The sequence below is a fragment of the Choloepus didactylus genome, chromosome 6 (assembly GCF_015220235.1).
Source record: "Choloepus didactylus isolate mChoDid1 chromosome 6, mChoDid1.pri, whole genome shotgun sequence".
In the NCBI taxonomy this organism is placed as follows: Eukaryota; Metazoa; Chordata; class Mammalia; order Pilosa; family Megalonychidae; genus Choloepus; species Choloepus didactylus.
Window position 1 is genome coordinate 133,862,858 of NC_051312.1, and position 8,126 is coordinate 133,870,983.

Here is an 8,126-nt window from a genome sequence, read left to right on the forward strand (position 1 = left end):
TTTGCCCTTTTCCCTTCATTCTTCTTTCTTTTTTCTGTCAGGAACATGAATGTGATGGCTGGAGGTCAAGCAGCCACCTTGCAATCATGAAGAAAGAAGCCTTGAACTAAAGATGGCAGGGCAGAAAGCTGGAAAGAGCCATCAACAACATCATGGAGTTATGTGCTAGCTCTGCATGACCTCACTCTAGACTTCTTGTTATGTAAGGAATTTAGACTCCTACTAGATAAAGGTCCTTTGGCCAATTTTCTATTCCATGATGTCAACATGATCCTAACTGATACAAGAGGGGTAGAACAGCTGAGAGCATAGCCTTTCATCATAAGACAGCAGAAATTCAGCACACCCTCTTTGCCCCTAGAAGACCTCTACCTGCCTCTTAGAGCCCACAGTCACTCACCAGTAAGCCTACATGGCCCCATTAGTATACACCTGGCACATGCTAGCATATAAAAAACACAAACACCAGCACTTTTCTTGGTCCTGCACAGTCTCTTTCCCTAGCTACCTTTATATCAGGATTTGATTTGGGGGGAGGAGGGAAAGCTAAGGCAGTAGGAGTGGGGAGAAATCTGAAAAAACATCTCACTCCATCTTCCTCCAGGAGAACCATAACAGATGTAAGGAGACAGCATTATTTAAGGCATGCCAAAGCAAAGATGAGATGTGTTTCTAAGTGAAAAATCCACCCCAATCCCATTACTCTGGAGAGTCAACTGCTGCCTGATTAACTGAAACTTGCCTTGTAAGTGTGAAATGTCACCTCAAGGTGCCAATCTCTAATTATGAATATGTATCACCCAGAGTTGCTGGTTATACAAATTAGAGCACATGACCACTCCTTCCCCCAGCCTTTCCACCCTGCAAATATACACCCATTTGTCTTTTCCCAGTGAATGCAAATGGGAGAAAAACTGAGCGATGTTGCTCTTTGGAGATAATGACATTGGAAATTCAAGACATAATGGCTCCCTAGACAAGCCCAGAATAGCTTCATGTTTCCGCTTTCCTCATGCACAGAAGAGCTGACGCCTTCTGTGCACACACAGGCGCCTGAGCTCCCTGCCCCTCCCCGAGTTCTGGAGCCAGCACTCATGGGGAGAGGCACCTGTTTATCATCACATACTTTCCTCTAACCCACCAGATCCAGGTTCAGAACAGAGGCTGTGGCTGAGGTTTCTGAGCCAGCAGGAGTCGTAGGGACCCAGCAGGCACCTCCATTCAGCCTGTAAAATAGTTTTGCAACTAGACATTAAGCCACTACCCCAGTCATTTTTGCTGGGCAAGTAAGACTGATTGAATCCATTCATTCTCCTTTGCATCCCCTGCTCCCTCACCCCTCCCCAAAGCCAGGGCTGGAAAATGCTACAAATGATTTGGAGCTGGTAGATCGTTCTTTATAAGGAAATCACACGAAGTCTTGCAGAGTCACTGTCAAGAGGGTAGGGAGGGGCTGCCCTATAGGGGAAATCCGTGCTGGTAGACAAACCTGCTTTTCTTTCCAGGAGGCACAGCAGTGGCCCTGAGCTGTCTTGGGAAGGGGGCTCATTTCTGAAGACGATGGACATCCAAGAGGGACACTGGGTGGGTCAGCAGACTACTTGTGGCTGGAAAGGCATTGCCTGTCTTGTCTGTTTATAATGGGCCCTTGGGTTCATTGACTTCTACATCCCTCCCAGGCATCCTGTAACTCAATTACCTCTTTGATGATTCTGTTTCTGTAATTGCCTCTCAGACCAGGGTCCTGTTTGATGTCTACCACTTGAAGCGTTATCTCTATCGATTTTCATTTTTCAGGCCATGTGTGGACATTGGTTGTGGCTGATGGGAGGAAGTAGATGATGAGCATAAAACACCCACCATTCTGGCCATTCCCTCCAGTATTAAACATTTATATAGCCCTTGGGATACATCTCCTCTCTTCCCTGGAACAATGTTAAAAGAGAATCCACAGTTGTCTTCCTAAGTTTATCTCAGAACTTTCTATTCTAGATTCAGGAGAAGGGATGCAGACGCTTAGCTCAGGGAGCTGACTGAGCTGTTTACTCTTAGGTGGTGGATAACTTGAGGACAGAAAGAATATCTGTTTATGTTTTTAGCCACCATGACCCCACCTGTCCCATCCCAATGTGCTTGCCTACATAACTGGTGTATAATGAATATTTGCTAAATGCAAAAGATGGAATGATATTAGCAGAGGAAACCAAGAAGCCTCAATAATTAGTCCCTGTATCAGTCTGATGCTGCCAAAAGGGAGAGATGGCAAGCAGGCCCCTGGGACATGGTTCCCAGACCTTGGGCTCATCAGACTCATCTGGAGAGTGTTTTGAAAATTAAATTGTGATAAATTGTATTTCCAGAAATGACCTCAACAGCATCACCCACCCAAGTGCTCTTCTGTAATGAAGCTTCACCACTCTTCCGTGGAGAGGCGGAGTCTACTTCCTGTCCGCTTCCATCCAGGCTGGCTCTGTGATTTATCCTGACCACCTGAATGAGGCTGAACTGTCATTGTATAACTTTCTAGATTGGGCCTTGGTCTGCAGCATCTGCCTTAGAAGTCTGAAAGGCTACCTCTCAGAAGCCAGCTGCCTTGGAAGGTGCCAGCTCTCCTGCTGGAGACAGAGGCCAGGTGGAGAGAGGCCTGGGGCCGTCTCGTGGCCCCTGGAGTGACTCTGCCCTATGAGCCACTCAGCTGGGCCCTGCCTGAATTCCTGATACAGTGGCTGTTGTTGTAAACATAGAGTTTGGGGGTGTTTTGTTGTGCAGCTGTAAACGACTGAAATGAGGCAACAGGCCCCATCCCAGACCCACACGGGGATCAGATTCTCCAGGGACGGGGCTGGGCATTTGCACTTTAACAAGCCCTCCCTGGGCCTGTGAACTAGGGTTAAGTCCCCGCTGGCTTCTCCTTCCGGCTGGTTGACTCAGGGGCCTGAGGTCTCGGACCACACAGTGGGTCTAAGCTGCGGCACCTCGGGCCTCGTTGCAGGGACATGTGATGGGAGCAAACAGACAGCCTCAGGAAGGCAGAGTCCGGGAAGGAGCCAGGTGCAGCGCCCTGAACTAGACACAGCGAGGAGAGTCAAAGGAAGCAGGGGTACGAAATAGTTAAGCAGCATGATACCTTGGAGAACATTTTACAAATTGGGAGGCTGTGGCCCAGAGAGGGGAAATGATCTGCTCAAAGTCAATGTTAGTGGCCAAGTCAGGACTAGAGTGAAGTCTCCTGAGTGCCGATCCAATCCTCTTTCCCTTGTCCCATCCACCACACTTTCCTAAATTCATGAAAAATATTTTATTTTAAGATATTACTAAGCTACCTGTGGGTGCTGTTTATTAATGTCCCAAAAAGATCCCTAGATAAGAAGAGGCTCAGAATAGGGAGTAGGACTAATCAGGGCTGCCTTCCTGGAAGAGGTGACCTTTGAAGGAGGAAGGTGGGAGGAAGGCAAGCTAAGGCACAGAGGTAGGAACAAGAGTCTGGAAGCTGCAGGCTGATCTGGGCAGGTTCAGAAGGTCCTGCTGGGAAGAACAGAGGTTTAAAAGTTTCCTTCCAGAGTCAGTTTTTCTTATCTGGTTCCTCCACCAGCAGAGGGAAGGGAGGACTGGACAGCGTCCAAACGGGAGGGCCAATGGCACTGACTTCCCGAGCCCCACACGGGCCCCAAGCACTGATAAGAAAGCTGGCAGGGCCTGGGAGAGGACCAGCTCCCACATCAGCTCGGCAAGGCAGGTGCTTTCTGCCTTTCTCGCCTCCAAGGCCCAGCACCTCTCTATCATTAGAGGAGGCTGCAGAGGCACCCCCTAACTGAGTTTATTTTTAGTTTCCCATTCTTTCCCAAGAACCACTTGGCATGGAGCAAGCTATTTAAATGCTCCCAGCTGCCCTTTGCTGAGTCCTGAGTGCAAGAGAGGGGATTTTGCTTGTAGAAGCGTAGAAGGGGAATCCCCAAGTCTGGGTACCCTGCTCGGCACTTCCGATAAAAGTCTGGCGGGAGGACTGGGGAGATTTCCCAAATCAGCCTCCCCAAAGTGATTTTTCTATCGGCTTTTATACCTATCAAAGACAAAAAGAGATGCTCAGTTAACAGGTCACAGAAGTTTGGAGAATTTCAGTAGTTTATCCTACTTCCTTCATGATTTACATCCTGTGATGCCTGAGAAGGTGCCTCCCAGTCTAGGGAGGTAGAGAAAGGCTTATTCATAGCTGGGAGGTTTGGGGTAATAGATTAAATCTTATTCATGTCTGGGTGCAGACGTTACAGTTACATACTGCTCCTTTGCGAGACTAAGAGCTCTCATTATAGACTGCTTCCAGCTTTGAAAGTTACATGTTAAGGCTACTTTACAATTTCCAGCTTGCTTAAATTTTTTGTTTTTAATTAAATTCAGTTTTGCTGAAATATATCCACATACCATACAATCATCCATGGTATACAATCAGCTGTTCACAGTACCATCATATAGTTGTGCATTCATCTCTCCAATCTATTTTTGAACATTTTCCTTAAAACCAGAATCAGAATAAGCATAAAAATAAAAGTAAAAAAGAACACCCAAATCATCCACCCCATCCCACCCTATTTTTCATTTAGGTTTTGTCCCCATTTTTCTACTCATCCGTCCACACACTGGATAAAGGGAGTGTAATCCACAAGGTTTTCACAATCACACTGTCACCCCTTGTAAGCTACATTGTTATACAATCGTCTTCAGGAGTCAAGGTACTGGGTTGGAGTTTGGTAGTTTCAGGTATTCTCTTCTAGCTATTCCAATACACTAAAACCTAATAGGTGTTATCTATACGATGCATAAGAATGTCCACCAGAGTGACCTCTCAACTCCATCTGAAATCTCTCAGCCACTGAAATTTTTTGCTTGAAGTTTTAAGGTTATATTTAAAAAGTTACTGTTACAGAAGAAGACATCAAAGTCAGGTAGAGAGAACTTACCCTGTGGTCTGAGTGGGTAAAATGAACAAGACTGGTATGTTTATTTCCTGGGCAAATAATTCTTGCTCAAAGGAAAGATCTGTAATGCTGTCTGCAGTTTCCATGCCAAGGAACAAGCCTGCTTTGGAAGGCAGTGAGAGGGGTAGAAGGAGCAGGGATAATTCATGAGAATCTACGGTTTGCCCCTTTATCACTATTGGCATGGAGCACGTTACCTAACTTCTCTGAGCATGCATTTCCTCATCTGCTAACAATATTACCTGCTCCGTAGGAATGGTGGGAGGATTGACGATACGTGTCAAATACCTGTCCCAGTGCCTGGTGATAGTAACTGCTCAATAAATATCCACTTCTTGATTTGCCTGTGCTACCTCAACCCACTGCGACTAACCCAAGATAGAAATTCACTTTTAACTAACACCTCTCGTGCACCTACTCTGCATGTGCCAGGCATGAACTAGGCACGCCACACACCTTCTCACCCAGCAACCTGGTGGGAGGAGGGCATTACTGATCCCCATTTTACCAGTGACTCTCTTTATGGTGAACTTACCCTGGAACAAACCATTATAATAAAATAGAGTCATAGTGGGTGCAGAGGCCAAGACAGCAGAAACGGCAGGTCAGGGAGCTATGCCTATTGCTTCTGATCTAGTATCCTTCACAGGTCACAAGGTGTTCTGGAAGGGACGAGAGAGCCATTGGCCCCAGCCCTGTGTCTAGAGGTCCTCACCAATCCAGTATAGCTTATTGAGCTGGCTGATGTTGTGGAGCCAGAGAACAACACGCAATTTTCTGGTCGGGAGTTGCTTCAAGGAACTGATACAATGCAACAGCCAGCTTAGCCTGCACAGTTACAATATGCCTGGGGCTGTGCTAATCATTTCCCCTAAGTCACCTCATTTGAGCCTCACAACAGCCATGTGATTTGGATAGAATTATTATCCCCATTTTAGAGACAAGGAAACTGCCTGAAAGGATTTAAGTCACTTTCCCAAAGTTGCTCAGTTTGATAAGTGGCAGAGGCAGGACTCAAATCTGGGTCCAAAGCAGGTTCTTGCTTGGGGCCTTGTTTGGGGAAGATGCATCCTTGGGCTAACTGCCCTCAGGCCTTCTGTGCTTCTGGACACTTCTTCCACCGAGGAGACCCTATTCCCCAGGGACCCCACAATGCATGAGGCTGGGACACCCTCCGACAGCTGCCAGCCACCACCAAACCCTGCCTGTGTGGGGCTGAGTTTCTGGCTCCCACCCCTCACCTCTCTGATTCGCTCCACATGCTCAGAGCTAACAGCCAGGGATACGCAGGAAATGGTTAGCTTTGTCCCAACAATCTGCTTAGGGAAAGTGCAGGGAGATGTTTTTCTACTCGTAGGGAATAAGCCATTTCACTTGCTCTCCCAGTGTAGACTTCCTGTGTTCTGCACTGTTGAGATAGATTTCTGTCCGTGATAGAAGGAGGGTGGCTTGTGGCTGCTCTGTCATGGCCCAAGAGGGCTTTTGTAGCCAAAGGACTAAAGAAAGCACCGGATACGTTCTGAGACATGAGCTTTTATTACGGGGCTTACCAACACGGTGGTAAGTCGAGTCACGTTGCCCTGAAATCAGGAGCTTCTCTGAATGGATTCAGGAGCTGCTCTGAATGGCAGCGAGTTCAGAGCTCAACATGGAAATAGTCTGCACTTTGGGGGGCTGAATAAGCTGGTTATAAGGGCTCAACATTCCAATGGGTATGAGAGCATAAGGCGGGGAGCAGGGGTCCTGCAACATAGGGAGGGAATGATTGTAACCAACAGGGAGGAGGGAGAGGATTATAGATTATCTTGTAGATAGCAGTATCTCAGGGAGTCTCAGGGAGAAGGTAGTTTCAGGTATAGATTACATTTAGCACCTGATTTTACAAGGAGAATAGGTCAAACCTTAACTGTCCTAGGGCAAGCAAACTGCTGTATGCAGTCTTCAAGACACTTCGGGGCCTGGGGCTCCCACATCTACCCAGGGACTGGTGAGAAATAGGGGCTCAGTTGGAGACATATCCGGCTACCACCATTATCTTCATCACTTAATACTTGCCATGAGCCCCAGAGTGCCTGCCCTGGACTCAGGAGTGTTCTGAGAGGACAAGATCAAGGGAGATGGGGTAGGCTTCCTGTTGTTAGGATGCAAATGTCCACCTGCAAGTCAAATCGCCCAAATCTCCCTCACACACACAGGTGCATTCAGACAAACACATCCTCCAGGCCTGCAGTTCTTCAACATTATCGTGGGGCAGAATCACCAGGAGGGCTGGTTAAAACAGATTGCCGGCCCTGCCCCTGGTGATGCTGATGCTTCTGGTCGGGGACCCCAGTTTGAGAACCACTGCGCTAATGCACCTCCTAGAAACTTGCAAATATACTCGAATGCATATACAACTTCAGACACGCATGTCCACACACGAGGTCCCTGCCCACTCCAGCATCTTCAGCATCCTCTGGTTGACAGACCTCCTTGCTCTTTGCACTCCAGTCTCTCCAGCCTTCTTTGTGTTCCTCAAGCCATGGTCCTCTTGCCACAGGAAGTAAAAGAGGTGAGAGAACAGCGAATCAAGGCTGAAAGACAGGAACGTGCAGGTGTGGGTAATGGCAACAGATTTTTCTGGGAAGACGGTTCCCACTGAGAGTAGAACAAGAGATGGAAACTTCCCTCTGGCTGGAACACTCTTCTCCCTACTGCTTGTCTGGTTAATGCCTCCCCACCCATCAGACCTTTGCTCTAATATCCCTTTTCCAAGGAAGCCTGCCCCAATTTCTTCCTCCTGCTCCCAATCACCACCACCAGACCAGGGTCAGGCAGTCATTATCTTTATATAAATTTTATTCATGCACTTAGCACAGTTTTCCCCTTAATGTACCTGTGACTGTTTGACGCCGTGAGAGCAGGGATCAATTGGTTTTCTTATAGATGCATCCCTAGCTCAGTGTCTGTGCCACGTAGATGCTCAAGCATATTTGTTAAAAGGATAAATGAATAAATGAACTCTCACACATGTGGGCAACACACAAATACACTCAGGTATTCGTAAAAAACCACACATGCACATGTACTTTTTTATTCAATTTTATTAAGATATATTCACATACCATACAGTCATCCAAAGGGTACAATCAGTTGTTCACAGTACCATCATAT